Raw genomic sequence first — 14,903 nt, 5'->3', positions numbered from 1 at the left:
ACCTCAAGAAGCTAATGAAGCAATTAATGAAGTATCTAGGTCCTTGGTTTTATAAATTACAAAAAAAAATCAACTAGAGATATACAAAATATTATTTTGGCACCAGATAAAAAGACCAAGAGAAGATCAAATTGGGAACTTTGAAATTATAGATCATTTAAATTGAACAAATAACCTGAAGTTGACCCCAGTATGTTAAAGGGTGACAAGAGGGATCAGATCCAAAACGAAAATGCCAAAGATTAGTCAATAAAACCATAAGATAAATGAGTAGAAATAGGCCATTTGGCCCTTCGTGTCTGCTCCATCGTTTCATCATGGCTGATCCATTTCCCTCTCAACCCCAATTTCCTGCCTTCTCCCTGTATCCCTTTATGCCCTGACTTCAAGAATCTATCAACAATTGCCTTAAATATTCCCAATGACTTGGCCTCCACATGAATTTCTCAGATTCACCAATCTCTGGCTAAAGAAATTCCTCCTCCTCTGCATTCTAATTGGATGCACCCTATTCTGAGGCTGTGTCCTCTGGTCTTAGATGCTCCCATCTTTAGAATCTCTACCCAAGAGAGACAGGAATGCTTATTCTTCAACTACATTCAAAACAGCAGGTAATAGATTCTTGGATGTAAAAGGAATCATGGGATAGGGTTGTGGGTAAATGGCACTAGATAAAATTATCTGCCACCTAAGCATTTGCAAGGTGCTTCTCTTGCTTCTATTTTTGATAACTCGGCAGGTCAAGATTAGTGATACATTGCATGATGAGCTGTAGCAACAGAAGAAAAAAAAACTTGCATCACTGTAGGAAGAAGCTGGGAATTGTAACTAACTGAATTTCTCTTTGTAGACCAATGTAAATCTGCAGAACAAATAGTCTTTTCCCTGGTGTAAAGTTCTATAAATTACACTACATTTATAACAACTAACAACTCCAAATATTTTGTCCAACATTAATGTAAGCTGTGAAAAAATAAACCATCAAATATTCCATCACTTGCACACAAAAAGGTGATTAATTTTACAGAACAACATGTCCTAAGAATCTGTTATATTAGATCTTTATTTAAAGCGCACATTTAAACAGGATCAGGTGTTTATAAGCAATCACAAGAGATAATGTCAAGTAGGTTGAAGCATTATCAAAACCGTCATGTTAATAATATTCTAGAAATGTGGAGCAATAGAATAAAAATTATAAATGCCTCAAAATCTAGATACTTTTAAAATTAAATTGCTTCATTTTAAGATAGATGTTAACAAAAGGAAATGACTAAAGTCAAGATGGTGATTCATTTAAAATATTGTAAGATATCACTTTGCATTTCATTCTATACTAACAACTGGGTTGTAAATTAGTTGTCAACTTTACAATCTAATATTTTCTATATATTTTTTCATTTTTAAGGTTTCTGTGCAACCTGTACCAAGATTTCAGAATGGCACTCCACCCAGATACGTCTCTCAATTCTGCTTAAAAATTAGTTGCTAAAGGGATACAAAATTTGTAGTGGGGAATTTCTATACTGATTCTCTTGCTATACCTACAGGTCTCGCATGTAGTATTCATACTTCCAGTCAATTCAACAGAAAGCAAAACCCACAAGGTGGTGGGGATGGGGGGAGGAAATGGGGATGTAAAAGGAGCAGCCAAATTGATTGTAGCGTTCAAGTCAAAACTACACCAAAAGTCTCTCTTACATATAGAAGCTTACAAGAACAAGTATTAGTATTTATTTTTCATTTGAACTGATTTTAATTCAAACATTTTATTTGGAGCATTCTTCAGGGCCTTCAAACCAAGATTGCCATGCAGAACTCAGGAATCCCAGTAACTACAAGTAGTACTCAGTAAATATGCTAAATCAGCTATTATTTTCTTCATGCCTCACATCATTTTTTGCTTGAAATCCAGAGTAACATGTTCAAAATGCTGGAGGAATTCAGATGAGGCAGCATCTAAAGAAAAGAATAAAGAGGCGACCTTTCAGGTCAAAACCCTTCATCATGATACTGCCTGACCTGCTGAATTCCTCCAACTTTTGGTCTGTGAATAAGTTTTCTATTACTAATATCAATGAAGAAACGAAAGGCTTAAATTTGCTTCAGGTCGTAATGCAAAATGTGCAGCAGCAAACCTGTGAAAAAATAGACTGCCAATTTCCAGTCACCCATTTGGTGTTATGACATCCAAGGTGAATTTACAAAAATAAGTTTTTTTTTGTTTAAATATAGAGTGATAGTGAAAAGATGTCCACTTTTAACCTGTAGGCAGAATAATAAGATAGAAGTGTACATTATTCCAATGGCTGGCAATCTCCTGTTTCCGAGCTCACCAGCACTGGCCTGATATGAAGGAAGTGTATTTTCTAATGGCTAATCTTTGAGCAGGTGGCAGGCAAGAAGTTAATGGCCCAATCTCAATACTGAGGCAGGAAGTATAAAGAGAGTTTCAATAAAAAGCAAATAATGGATACCAGATTTTAAAGATTCAAGATGGCTAGAAGATCATCATGAGACAGCATTAAGGTCAAACTGACCTAACTAATATATCTTTCAGATATTATTAGAGAGTCTGAAATTTTTGTGGTCACACTAACCTGAACATGAGGAGTATTCATGGTCATTCTAATCATAAATAAAACTTCTACTCTACATTAACCACTTCTCTCAAGCAGTTTCAGTCATCACAACTGTAACTAGTCATACAACATCTAATAAACTAATTTCAGTTTTGTGATGTAACTTTCTAAATTCTGACAACTTAACTCCTCTGGGGCATATTTCTTTTGTTAATAAATTTAAAATAAAAAAAAACAAGGGCAGGATGTGCACAAGAGATTAGTTCACTTTCCCAGCAATTTTGCAAAACAAAGTGGTATTCAAAAATGGAGCCTTGTTTGATAATCTCTAAGAGCAGGGGTTCCCAACCTTTTTTATGCCATGGATCCTTATCATTACAGAGGAGTCTGTGGACCCCAGGTTGGAAACCCCTGCTCTAAGAGTGTGTGGTTGGATTGAAATGGCATAGAGCTTTTCCATTTTCTTCTAAAATATGCAAATAAAAGTGCAAAATCAAAGACATTTTAAAATCACCCTATGGTAAAGTTATGTTAGGAATTTTATTGTGAACATACATCAAAGTCAGGCTTATTCCTGTCAGGAATTAGTCAATAGCTATATATTCTTTGTCATGAGACTGATTTTAATAGGTTAAATGATTAAATATAAAATTTGTTCTTTTTTTCAAAATTTGAAACCTGGATCAGCTTTGGAGCAATGTATATTTCTACTTTTCACAGAAAAATACTCATACAGCAAAAAAAACATTCCAGGAAATTAAACCAAGCTGAAAGCAAATAATCATTGTAACTTCAGAGTAAATTCAAAAGAGAGTGCAGAAATGAAGTTAACCATCACAGTGTGAAGTTTAAGGCATTAAAACATACCTAAAAGAATAATGAGCGTACATTTACAATCTATACTGTAATCCACTGAGACTAGAAATAATAAAGTAAACTTTCATTCAATGTGCCACTTACCTGCTTGCATCCTCAAATTACTATCTGGATATTTGAGCTAGGCCCTTGTCAGATAGTATTAAAATAATTGCATTCTCTGCAATGCCATTTGCATAATCATTGCTTATAGCTATGCAACCACAGCCAGTGCCAGGTGTAAATCACATACCTTCAGTTGCCAATGGATTTAATAAAATCTCTTTATTCACCTAACAACAAATTGCCTGAGAGCAAGATGTAGTGTAAATTCTTTTGTGCTTTGGTCCTAGTCTCTTCTTGTTTTAAGCCCCATGCTCTGAGGTAAATACATCAAAGTCAGTCTCATAACTGTCAAAATTTAGTCAACAGCTATATATTCGCCTGTCAAAATTGCATGTTGGGGCCACTCACCAGGGGCCATTTAGACACCAGCTAAGTAAAAGCACAGGCTTGTACATTTGCCTAAAAGTGACTTCTTCTTAGTCCACAGGGGCTAAGTTTTAAGTGTACTCAAAGTAAGTAATGGCAATGTTAGAACAACCATCAATAATAAACTCAAATGGAGCAGATGAGTAGTTAGAAAAAAAAAGATGAACAACCAATTCTAGAAGAGCAAATCCAGTGCAAAAGTAAAATATTATTTTATGTACTGTCTTGACTGCTCATATAATTCAACCTATAAATAAAAAAAACCTTGCAAATATAAAGTCTATTACATCATAAGGTAGATAATTATCTTTATACTGTATGCGATAATCTGGTGTTTTAATGAAAATCTACAAATTTTTAACCTTTTTAATTGGGAAGAACATTATTATCTGCTTAATGGAAGTTTTACAGGATTAAGCATTAAACTGTAAATCAATTTTTTTTAAAAAGACATTGGCCTTTCAAAGCGTATGGTCTGTTTTGCACCAGCAGCTAAAACAATAAATTATTGTTCCTCTTATCAGTTTCTCAATCCATCATCCTACTATTCGTTCATGACTAATTTTTTTTGTTAATCGCATGCTAAATTATCCATTTCCTCCAGTGATTACTGACTTCAAGAGGAGGAAACTGGAGGTCCATGAGCCATTCCTCATCAGGGGATCAGAGGCTCAGCACTTAAGATTCCCCAGTGTTATAATTTTGGAGGACCTGTCCTGGGCCCAGCACACAAGTGTAATTACAAAAAGAGTACAGCAGTGCCTCTGCTTCCTTAGAGGTTTGCAAATATTTGGCATGACATCTAAAATTCTGACAAACTTTTATAGATGTGTAGTGGAAAGTATATTGACTGGTTGCATCACAGCTTGGTATGGGAACAACAAGCCCTTGAACAGAAAGTCCTACAAGAAGTAGTGGATATGACCCAGACCATCGGGATAAAGCCCTCCTCACAGTTGAGCACATCTACACAGAGCATTGTCACAGGAAACCAGCATCCCTCATTGGGGACCTCCCACCACCCAGGTCATGCTCTCTTCTCGTTGCTGCTATCAGGAAGGTGCGACACTAGCATCAGGATTCCTAACACCAGATTGAGGATACCCTCAACTATCAAGCTCTTGAACTACTGGGTGTAGCTTCACTCAACATCACTTATACTATTGCTGAACTGTTCCCACAACTTATAGACTCATATTCAAGAACTATTCATCTCTTGTTCTCTATATTTCTTGATTGTTTATTTTTATTATTTTTTTTCCTTTGTGTTTGAACAGTTTGTTGTTTTTGCACATTGGCTGTTTGGCTGCCCTATTGGATGCGCTCTTTCATTAATTCTGTTATGGTTCTTGGATTTACTGAAAAAGCCCCCAACAAAATGAATCAAAAGGTTGTATATGGTGTACATATAGGTACTTCGACAATAAATTTACTTAGAACTTCACTGGCTGAAACTGATCTGAAAACATTTAAGTGAGTCAGTCCTTTGGCTTCCAACTTTAATGGTTTCAGATGACTCATGTAATAGAGAACGAGGATAGAAATAAAATCACTGGTGTTCTTCCAATGCCTGAGGCCAAATGAAAATGTTTCCTCCAATCTAAGGTATTAGGATAACTATTTTAACTCAGCCATCACCATTTTCAGCAAACAATGCAAAGTGTTTTGGAATGTGTAGTGTGGAGAGGTGGTGATTGGGCAAAATTGCAGTCAACAGGATGAGTTGCAATGTAAAAGGTGGACAAAATCAAAAAGGGAGAATATAGGATTGAAGTTATATCTGAATGCGCGCAGTATATGGAATAAAGTTGATGAACTTGCAGCACAGTTGCAGATTGGCAGGTATGATGTTGTAGGCATCACTGAATCATGGGTGAAAGATTATAACTGGGAGCTTAACGTCCAATGGCTTACATTGTATTGAAAGGATAGGCAGGAAGGTAGAGGGGGTGGCATTGCTCTGCTGGTAAAAAAAAATTAAATCAAATCATTAGAAAGAGGTGACATAGGTTCAGAAAGTGTTGAATCGTTGTGGATAGAGCTAAGGAACTGCAAGGGTAAAAAGACCCTGATGGGAGTTGTACACAGACCTCCAAACAGTAATAAGGATGTGGTCTACAAATCACAACATGAGATAGTAAATGCATTCCAAAAGGGCAATCTTACAATAGTCACAGGGGACTTCAATATGCAGATAGATTGTGAAAAACAGGTTGGTGCTGTATTACATGAGGAGGAATTTCTAGAGTGCCTATGAAATCTCTTTTTAGAGCAGCTCATGGTTGAGCCATCAGAGGATAGCTATTCTGGACTAGTGTTGTGCAACAAACCAGAATTGATAAGAGACCTTAAGTTAAAAGAACCCTCAGGGACAAGTGATCATAATATGATTGAATTCACTCTGAAATTTGAGTAGGAGAAGCTAAAGTCAGATGTATTAGCCCATTACAGTGGAGCAAAAGGAATTACTGAGGCATGAGAGAGGTGTTGGCCAGAATTGATTGGAAAAAACACTGGCAGAGCAGCAATGGCTGGAATTTCTGGAAGCAATTTGGAAGGCAAAGCATATATATAAAACCCAAAGAGTTTTCTAAAAAAGACACAACCATGGCTAACAAGAGAAGTCAAAGCCAAAGAGAGAGCATATAATAGAGCAAAAAATAGTGGGAAGCTAGAGGATTGGGAAGCTTTCAAATACCAACATATGGGAACTAAATAAGCCATGAAGAAGGTAAAGATGGAATATGAAAGTAAGCTAGCCAATAAAATTAAAGAGGATATCAAAACTTTCTTCAGATACATAAAGTGTAAAAGAGAGGCAAAAGTGGATACTGGACCGCTGGAAAACAATGCTGGAGAGTTGCATGGTGGGTGAACTGAATAAGTATTTTGCATCAGTCTTCAATGTAGAAGAAAGTAGCAGTATGATGGAAATTCCAGGTGTCAGGGGTCATGAAGTGTGTGAAGTTACCATAACTAGAGAGAAGGTTCTTATGGAAACTAAAAGGTCTGAAGGTAGATAAAGTTACCTGGACCAGATGGTGTATACACCAGAGTTCTGAAAGATGTGGCTGAGGAAACTGTGAAGGCATTAGTAATGATCTTTCAAGAATCACTAGATCTTGAAATTGTTCCTGAAGACAGGAAAATTGCAAATGTCACTCCACTCTTCAAGAAGGGAGAGAGGCAGAAGAAAGGAAACTATAGGCCAGTTCATCTGACCTCAGTGGTTGGGGCGCTTTAGGAATTGTTTATTAAGGAGGAGGTCTCAGGGTATTTGGAGACATGTGATACAATAGGCCATAGTCAGCATGGTTTCCTCAAGGGAAAATCCTGCCTGACAACTCTGTTGGAATTCATTGAAGAAATAACAAGCAGGATTGACAAAGGAGAATTGGCTGATGTGTACTTGGATTTTCAGAAGGCCTTTGACAAGATGCTACACAAGGCTGATTAACAAGCTACAAGCCCATGGTATTACAGGGAAGATTCTAGCATGGATAAAGCTATGGCTGATTGGTAGGGAGCAAAAGGTGGGAATAAAGTGAGCCTTTTGTGGCTGGCTGCCAGTGACTAGTGGTGTTCCACCGGAGTCTGTGTTGGGACTGATTCTCATGTTATATGTCAATGATTTAGATGATGGAATTGATGGCTTTGTTGAAAAGTTTGCAGATGATATGAAAATAGGTGGAAGGGCAGGTAGTACGACAGATTTGGAGAATGGGCAAAGAAATGGCAGATGAAATACAGAGTTGGGAACTGTGTGACCATGCACTTTGGTAGAAGAAATTAAAGGGTTAACTATTTTCTAAATGGAAAGAAAATGCAAAAAAAAACTGAGATTCAAAGAGACTTGGGAATTCTTGTGCAAGATTCCCTAAAGGTTAATTCGCAGGTTGAGTCTGTAGTGAGGAAGGCAAATTCAATGCTAGCATTCATTTCAAGAGGATTGGAATATAAAAGCAAAAATATAATGTTGAAAATTTATAAAGCACTGGTGAGGCATCACTTAGAGTACTGTGAGCAAGTTTGGGTCTTTTATCTTAAAAAGGATGTGCTGAAACTGGACAGGACTCAAAGGAGGTTCACGAAAATGATTATAGGATCGAATAGCTTGTCATATGAAGAGCGTTTGATGGCTCAGGGCCTGTATTCACTAGAATTCAGAAGAATAAGAGGTGACCTCATTGAAACCTATCAAATGGTGAAAGGCCTTGATAGACTGGATGTGGTGATGTTTCCTATGGTGGGGAAGTCCAAGACTAGAGGTCATGGCTTCAGAATAGAGGGGCGTTCTTTTAGATATGAGAAGGCTTGCTTTAGCCAAAGAGTGGTGAATCTGTGGAATTTTTTGCACAGGCAGCTAGGGACACCAAGGCAGAGGTTGATAGATTCTTGTTTGGTTTGGGCATGAAGGGATATGGAGAGAAGGCAGGAGATTGGGCTGAGAGGAAAACTGGATCAGCCATGATGAGATGGCAGAGCAGACTCAATGGGCCAAATGGCCTAATTCTGTCCCTATATGTTATGGTCTTATGGAATTTATCTAACTGTTTAGCAAAATAGATTATACTTTATGCATAAGACAATAGGCATAAGATGAGAATTAGGCCATTCAGCTCATCAAATCTGATCCACCATTCAATTATCTCGTGGTGCTATGAGATTTGAATTATTTCACATATAACATGGTTGACACAGAAGACTTATATTTATTCTCTATAAAACAGAATTGTAACATTTCTCAGCAGTATATTCGTTACCTCAGGCTTTTTCACATTTTTTTTTTAAAACTTTTTTTATTGTTTTCAAATAGTTACAAAATAAAAGTGTATGAGAAAAAAAAATGTTACCCAGCCCCCCTCCCCTTAACCCCTCCCCCCTAACATCCCTAAAAAAAAAGAAAGAGAAAAAAAAAAGGAATGCCTGGATATTGGAAGATCCCCACACGCTCCACGGAGTTCGTAATAACTTTGGTGTATGCATTTATTTCTTTCCCCAAGTAACCAATTATTTCATCTTCGGAGCACCTATATATTTAATCCTGTCTTTTGTAAATAAGGGCGCCAAATTTTCAAAAATGTTTCATATTTATCTCTTAAATTGTAAGTGATTTTTTCAAGTGGAATACAGCCATAAATTTCGTTCTTCCAACGATCTATACTTAGATATGTATCCGATTTCCAAGTCACTGCAATAGCTTTTTTGGCTACTGCCAATGCAATTTTTATAAATTCTTTCTGATATTTATTCAATCTGGATATCGGTTTTATCCCTTCAATATTACCTAGTAAAAGTAATGTTGGGTTGTGTGGAAGTTGTATTCCAATGATTTGTTCCAGTAAAACTCTTAAATTTGTCCAAAAAGGTTGAATTTTGAAGCAAGACCAAGTAGAATGTAAAAAAGTACCAATTTCTTGGTTACATCGAAAACACTGATCAGATAGATTTGGGTTTAATTTTTGAAAAGAACTATTTAATAATGACATTGTACCATTAAACATACAAGAAATTGAAGGCAAACATTCACAAAGAAGTGACAATATATGGAAAAAGTAGCCATGCAATTATGAAAACAAGCAGATTAGCAGCTTGAACTAAGTTTATGCAATCATATTGATGCTTGAAAATCTCAAATCACAACATTCAAAAACAATCAAGAACACTTTTCCAAATAACGAATGAGTGGGAAAGAAAACTGACAAGTTCAATCTGAAGTATGGAGAATTTTATTATGAGGAAATATTAGAGGAATAGAAGTTAGTTGTCAGAATATATCAACTTTAACAAAATCTAAAATTGAAATGATTAAACAAACTCAAAGTTACAACTAATTATGATAGGGAAGTATAACCAAATACATTAAGTCAAGTAAAAATTATTTAAAGTAGATGCTTTGTAAGATATTTATTTACAGGGACTAAAACTGGGATAATCTTCAAAAAATTGATGTTCAAAATGTTCAAATTATGAATGCATGCTGCACTGGAAGTGTTAACAAATTATGAAGATGTATTTTGATAGCTGAATATTATATTAACATTCTTGATGTTTTATGTTTCTTTTTGTTTCTGTGTTGGTGGTACAAATATGTTACTGGTACAAAAAGTCCAGTAGTTATTTTGGTAGTGAACTAAACCAGATGTTTAAACCCAAGCCTCCAATGACCTATGAAATTTTGTGCTCTAATTGAAGAGATTATACCAGTTCATGCCATGGTTATTTGAGACAGAATATAAACAAGAGGGTGTTCTGGAAATTCCTGAATGGTGCACTAGTTAATGTATTCAAATGTTGCTGCAAATTAAACAAATGCAAACAATTAGCTCAGCCACCTTTTCAATGCAACTTGAAAAGTAATTGTTACAGGTCAATACTGTATCACTCTCTAAGAGGCTGAATTATGAAACTAATCAAGACTGAAAATATATTAATAGCTATGAACACTAACAGCATTTGGATAAGATTTTGGTGCTGGGCATGTAGTTTTAAATATATAATTAAATTTTGGCTGACAATCAGTTATCAAGTGATTTTAAAGTTCTCTTCACACTGCACCATTTAGAAATATTCATATCTAAAAGAATCAAATTAAAACCACTATGAAAACAACCAAACTGGTCAGTTAAGTTTTGTTTTAAACTAGATTTTAGTTTAAAAAAATATGTCACTTTTGAACTGAGACACTGAACTCAGAAAATTATACATGTTTAACAACATAAGGTAAGCATTACATCACCTAATCATGATTTGATCAGCACTTGATCTTCTGCCAAGAACAACTTCAAATTTGGAATTTTAATCATGCTAAAAGTGAATATTAAATTTAAAAAGACATGGCAGCCAAATTGACTTCGGGGAGGGCAAGAAATGAGATTGAACTTCTCTGACCCAATACAAGAACTATTAGAATCTCAATCTGTTTCCCTAATATTACCTACTTTTAAAACTCCCTAGGTTGGTTTTCCAATTTTGTTATTCAATACTCATACAGGTCTTTTGACTAAAATCAGTTGGGATTATAGTGTGTTTTCAATCTGTGGACCTCTTCCACTATCACAGGCATCTCTTTAAAATACGACGACTTAACCAGCATCTATGGGCAACCACCACATCCACATCAATTATCTTTCTCCTGCACCACCTCTTTCATGTTCATGGCTGCCCTCTAGATTGGCATTCTATAAGCCTTTGGGAATAAAAACTATCGTAATTTCATTATTTTCTCAAGCAAGCAAACCTTTAGGAGTGATGGTTAACTTGATGAAGGTCATCTATCTCTTTCAACTACATAACAGACTTATTCCTCAACTCTGAAATGTGGTGGCACACTACAAATTAAAATATTATCCTACTTGTAGATCAGTTTAGCTTCTAATTGCAAATACATTGAATCACAACTAACACATTTCTAAAGACCCAAGGAAAGATATGTAAAAAATTGCAGGTAGACAAATGCACAAGTTCACTTCAATGCCAATTATGCCATTGCTAATGAAGGAGAGAATGTTAACGCTGTATGTTGTAATTTCAACTGGCAAATATTTTGTGGTCAAACAGAGGCAAAATGAATATTTCCAGACTATAATTATTAGCATTCTTTTAGATTATAATGCTAATTCACAATTGTAAATCACAGGCTGTTTTGAAAATCAGATTTACTCATAGCTAGAAACTGGTTAAAGACATTATAGTTTGGTAATCTTCTGAAGGATTTTAGCCTGAAGATACCCTAGCACTTGTGTTTTCAGTTACATTATTTTAATGAATATGCAAAAAGCAAAATAAAAGGTAAAGACAAATGTGAATTTTATGCAATATACCTGGCACCTAACTGAAAATACCGAAAATGAAAGTTACGAAACAATATTCCAAAAAATTGCTTTACTAATTTGTGGAAAACTATTTTGGCTGCAGCCTTTTCCACAGAGTGCATACTTTCAAAAAATTCTTATTCCATAGAAACTATTATAACTATATAACAATTACAGCATGGAAACAGGCCATCTCGGCCCTTCCAGTCCATGCCGAACGCTTACTCTCACCTAATCCCACTGACCCGCACTCAGCCCATAACCCTCCATTCCTTTCCTGTCCATATACCTATCCAATTTTGCTTTAAATGACAGTATCGAACTTGCCTCTAACACTTCTACTGGAAGCTCATTCCACACAGCTACCACTCTCTGAGTAAAGAAATTCCCCCTCATGTTAACCTTAAACTTTTGCTCCCTAAGTCTCAACTCATGTCCTCTTGTTTGAATCTCCCCTACTCTCAATGGAAAAAGTCTATCCACATCAACTCTATCCCCCTCATAATTTTAAATACCTCTATCAAGTCCCCCCTCAACCTTCTACGCTCCAAAGAATAAAGACCTAACTTGTTCATCCTTTCTCTGTAACTTAGGTGCTGAAACCCAGGTAACATTCTTGTAAATCTTCTCTGTACTCTCTCTATTTTGTTGACATCTTTCCTATAATTCAGTGACCAGAACTGTACACAATACTCCAAATTCGGCCTTACCAATGCCTTGTACAATCTTAACATTACATCCTATACTCAATGCTCTGATTTATAAAGGCCAACATACCGAAAGCTTTCTTCACCACCCTATTCACATGAGATTTCACCTTCAGGGAACTATGCACCATTATTACTAAATCACTGTTCTACTGCATTCTTCAATGCCCTACCATTTACGATATATGTCCTATTTGGATTATTCCTACCAAAATGCAGCACTTCACACTTATCAGCATTAAACTCCATCTGCCATCGCTCAGCCCACTCTTCTAACTGGCCTAACTCTCTGCAAACTTTGAAAACCTACTTCATTATCCATAACGCCACCTACCTTAGTATCATCTGCATACTTACTAATCCAATTTACCACCCCATCCTCCAGATCATTAATGTATATGACAAACAACATTGGACCCAGTACAGATCCCTGAGGCACGCCACTAGTCACCAGCCTCCAACCTGACAAACAGTTATCCACCACTACTCTCTGGCATCTCCCATCCAGCCACTGTTGAATTCATTTTACTACTTCAATATTAATACTTAACAATTGAACCTTCCTAACTAACCTTCCATGCGGAACCTTGTCAAAGGCCTTACTGAAGTCCATATAGACAATGTCCACTGCTTTACCCTCATCAACTTTCCTTGTAACCTCTTCAAAAAATTCAATAAGATTTGTCAAACATGACTTTCCACGCACAAATCCATGTTGACTGTTCCTAATCAGACCCTGTCTATCCAGATAATTATATATACCATCTCTAAGAATACTTCCCATTAATTTACCCACCACTGATGTCAAACTGACAGGCCTATAATCACTAGGTTTAGTCTTAGAACCCTTTTTAAACAATGGAACTACATGAGCAATACACCAATCCTCCGGCACCATCCCCGTTTCTAAAGACATTTGAAATATTTCTGTCAGAGCCACTGCTATTTCTACACTAACTTCCCTCAAGGTCCTAGGGAATATCCTGTCAGGAACCGGAGATTTATCCACTTTTATATTCCTTAAAAGCGCCAGTACTTCCTCCTCTTTAATCGTCATAGTTTCCATAACTTCCCTACTTGTTTTCCTTACCTTACACAATTCAATATCCTTCTCCTTAGTGAATACCAAAGAAAAGAAATTGTTCAAAATCTCCCCCATCTCTTCCAGCTCCACACATAGCTGTCCACTCTGATTCTCTAAGAGACCAATTTTATCCCTCACTATCCTTTTGCTATTAATATAACTGTAGAAACCCTTTGGATTTATTTTCACCTTACTTACCAAAACAACCTTGTATCTTCTTTTAGCTTTTCTAATTTCTTTCTTAAGATTCTTCTTACATTCTTTATATTCCTCGAGCACCTCATTTACTCCATGCTGCCTAAATTTATTGTAGATATCTCTCTTTTTCCTAACCAAGTTTCCAACATCCCTCGAAAACCATGGCTCTCTCAAACTTTTAACCTTTCCTTTCAACCTAACAGGAACATAAAGTTTCTGTATCCTCAAAATTTCACCTTTAAATGACCACCATTTCTCTATTACATCCTTCCCATAAAACAAATTGTCCCAATCCACTCCTAAATCCTTTCGCATCACCTCAAAGTTAGCCTTTCTCCAATCAAAAATCTCAACCCTGGGTCCAGTCCTATCCTTCTCCATAATTATATTGAAACTAATGGCATTGTGATCACTGGACCCGAAGTGCTCCCCAACACATACCTCCGTCACTTGACCTATTTCATTCCCTAACAGAAGATCCAACACTGCCCCTTCTCTAGTTGGTACCTCTATGTATTACTGCAAAAAAAACTATCCTGCATACATTTTACAAACTCCAAACCATCCATCCCATTTACAGTATGAGTTTCCCAGTCTATGTGTGGACAATTAAAATCTCCCACAATCACAACCCTGTGCTTACTATAAATATCTGCTATCTCCTTGCAAATTTGCTCCCCCAATTCTCGCTCCCCATTAGGTGGTCTATAATACACCCCTATAAGTGTTACTACACCTTTCTCATTCCTCAATTCCACCCAAATAGCCCCCTTGACAAGCTCTCTAATCTATCCTGCCGGAGCACTGCTGCAATATTTTCTCTGACAAGCAATGCAACACCTCCCCCTCTTGTCCCTCCGATTCTATCACACCTGAAGCAACGAAATCTAGGAATATTTAGTTGCCAATCACACCCTTCCTGCAACCATGTTTCACTAATAGCTACATCATATTTCCAGGTATCAATCCATGCTCTAAGCTCATCCACCTTTCTTACAATGCTCCTAGCATTAAAAAGATATTATATATTGTTATTATATGTCTATTATATATTCACATGAAAATGAAATATATATAATAATTCAAATATGTAAAAAAAACTTGTGCATTGCTGAAGAAATCAAATTGAATGCCTTTAACATTAAATTCTGATGAAGAATTTGACTGCGTC

The 14,903-nt window shown here is 36.3% G+C and overlaps 1 protein-coding gene across 9 annotated transcripts in view; it reads right to left on the bottom strand.

Moving 5' to 3' along the window:
• Positions 1 to 14,903, bottom strand: part of LOC140715460 (fibroblast growth factor receptor 2-like) — a 182,349-nt gene that overhangs the window by 42,018 nt on the left and 125,428 nt on the right. The gene's annotated exons all lie outside the window — the stretch shown is intronic.

Source organism: Hemitrygon akajei, chromosome 23 (assembly GCF_048418815.1).
Source record: "Hemitrygon akajei chromosome 23, sHemAka1.3, whole genome shotgun sequence".
Classification (NCBI taxonomy): Eukaryota; Metazoa; Chordata; class Chondrichthyes; order Myliobatiformes; family Dasyatidae; genus Hemitrygon; species Hemitrygon akajei.
The sequence above is the reverse complement of the archived record's forward strand: the minus strand, read 5'-3'. Positions and strand labels throughout refer to the sequence as shown.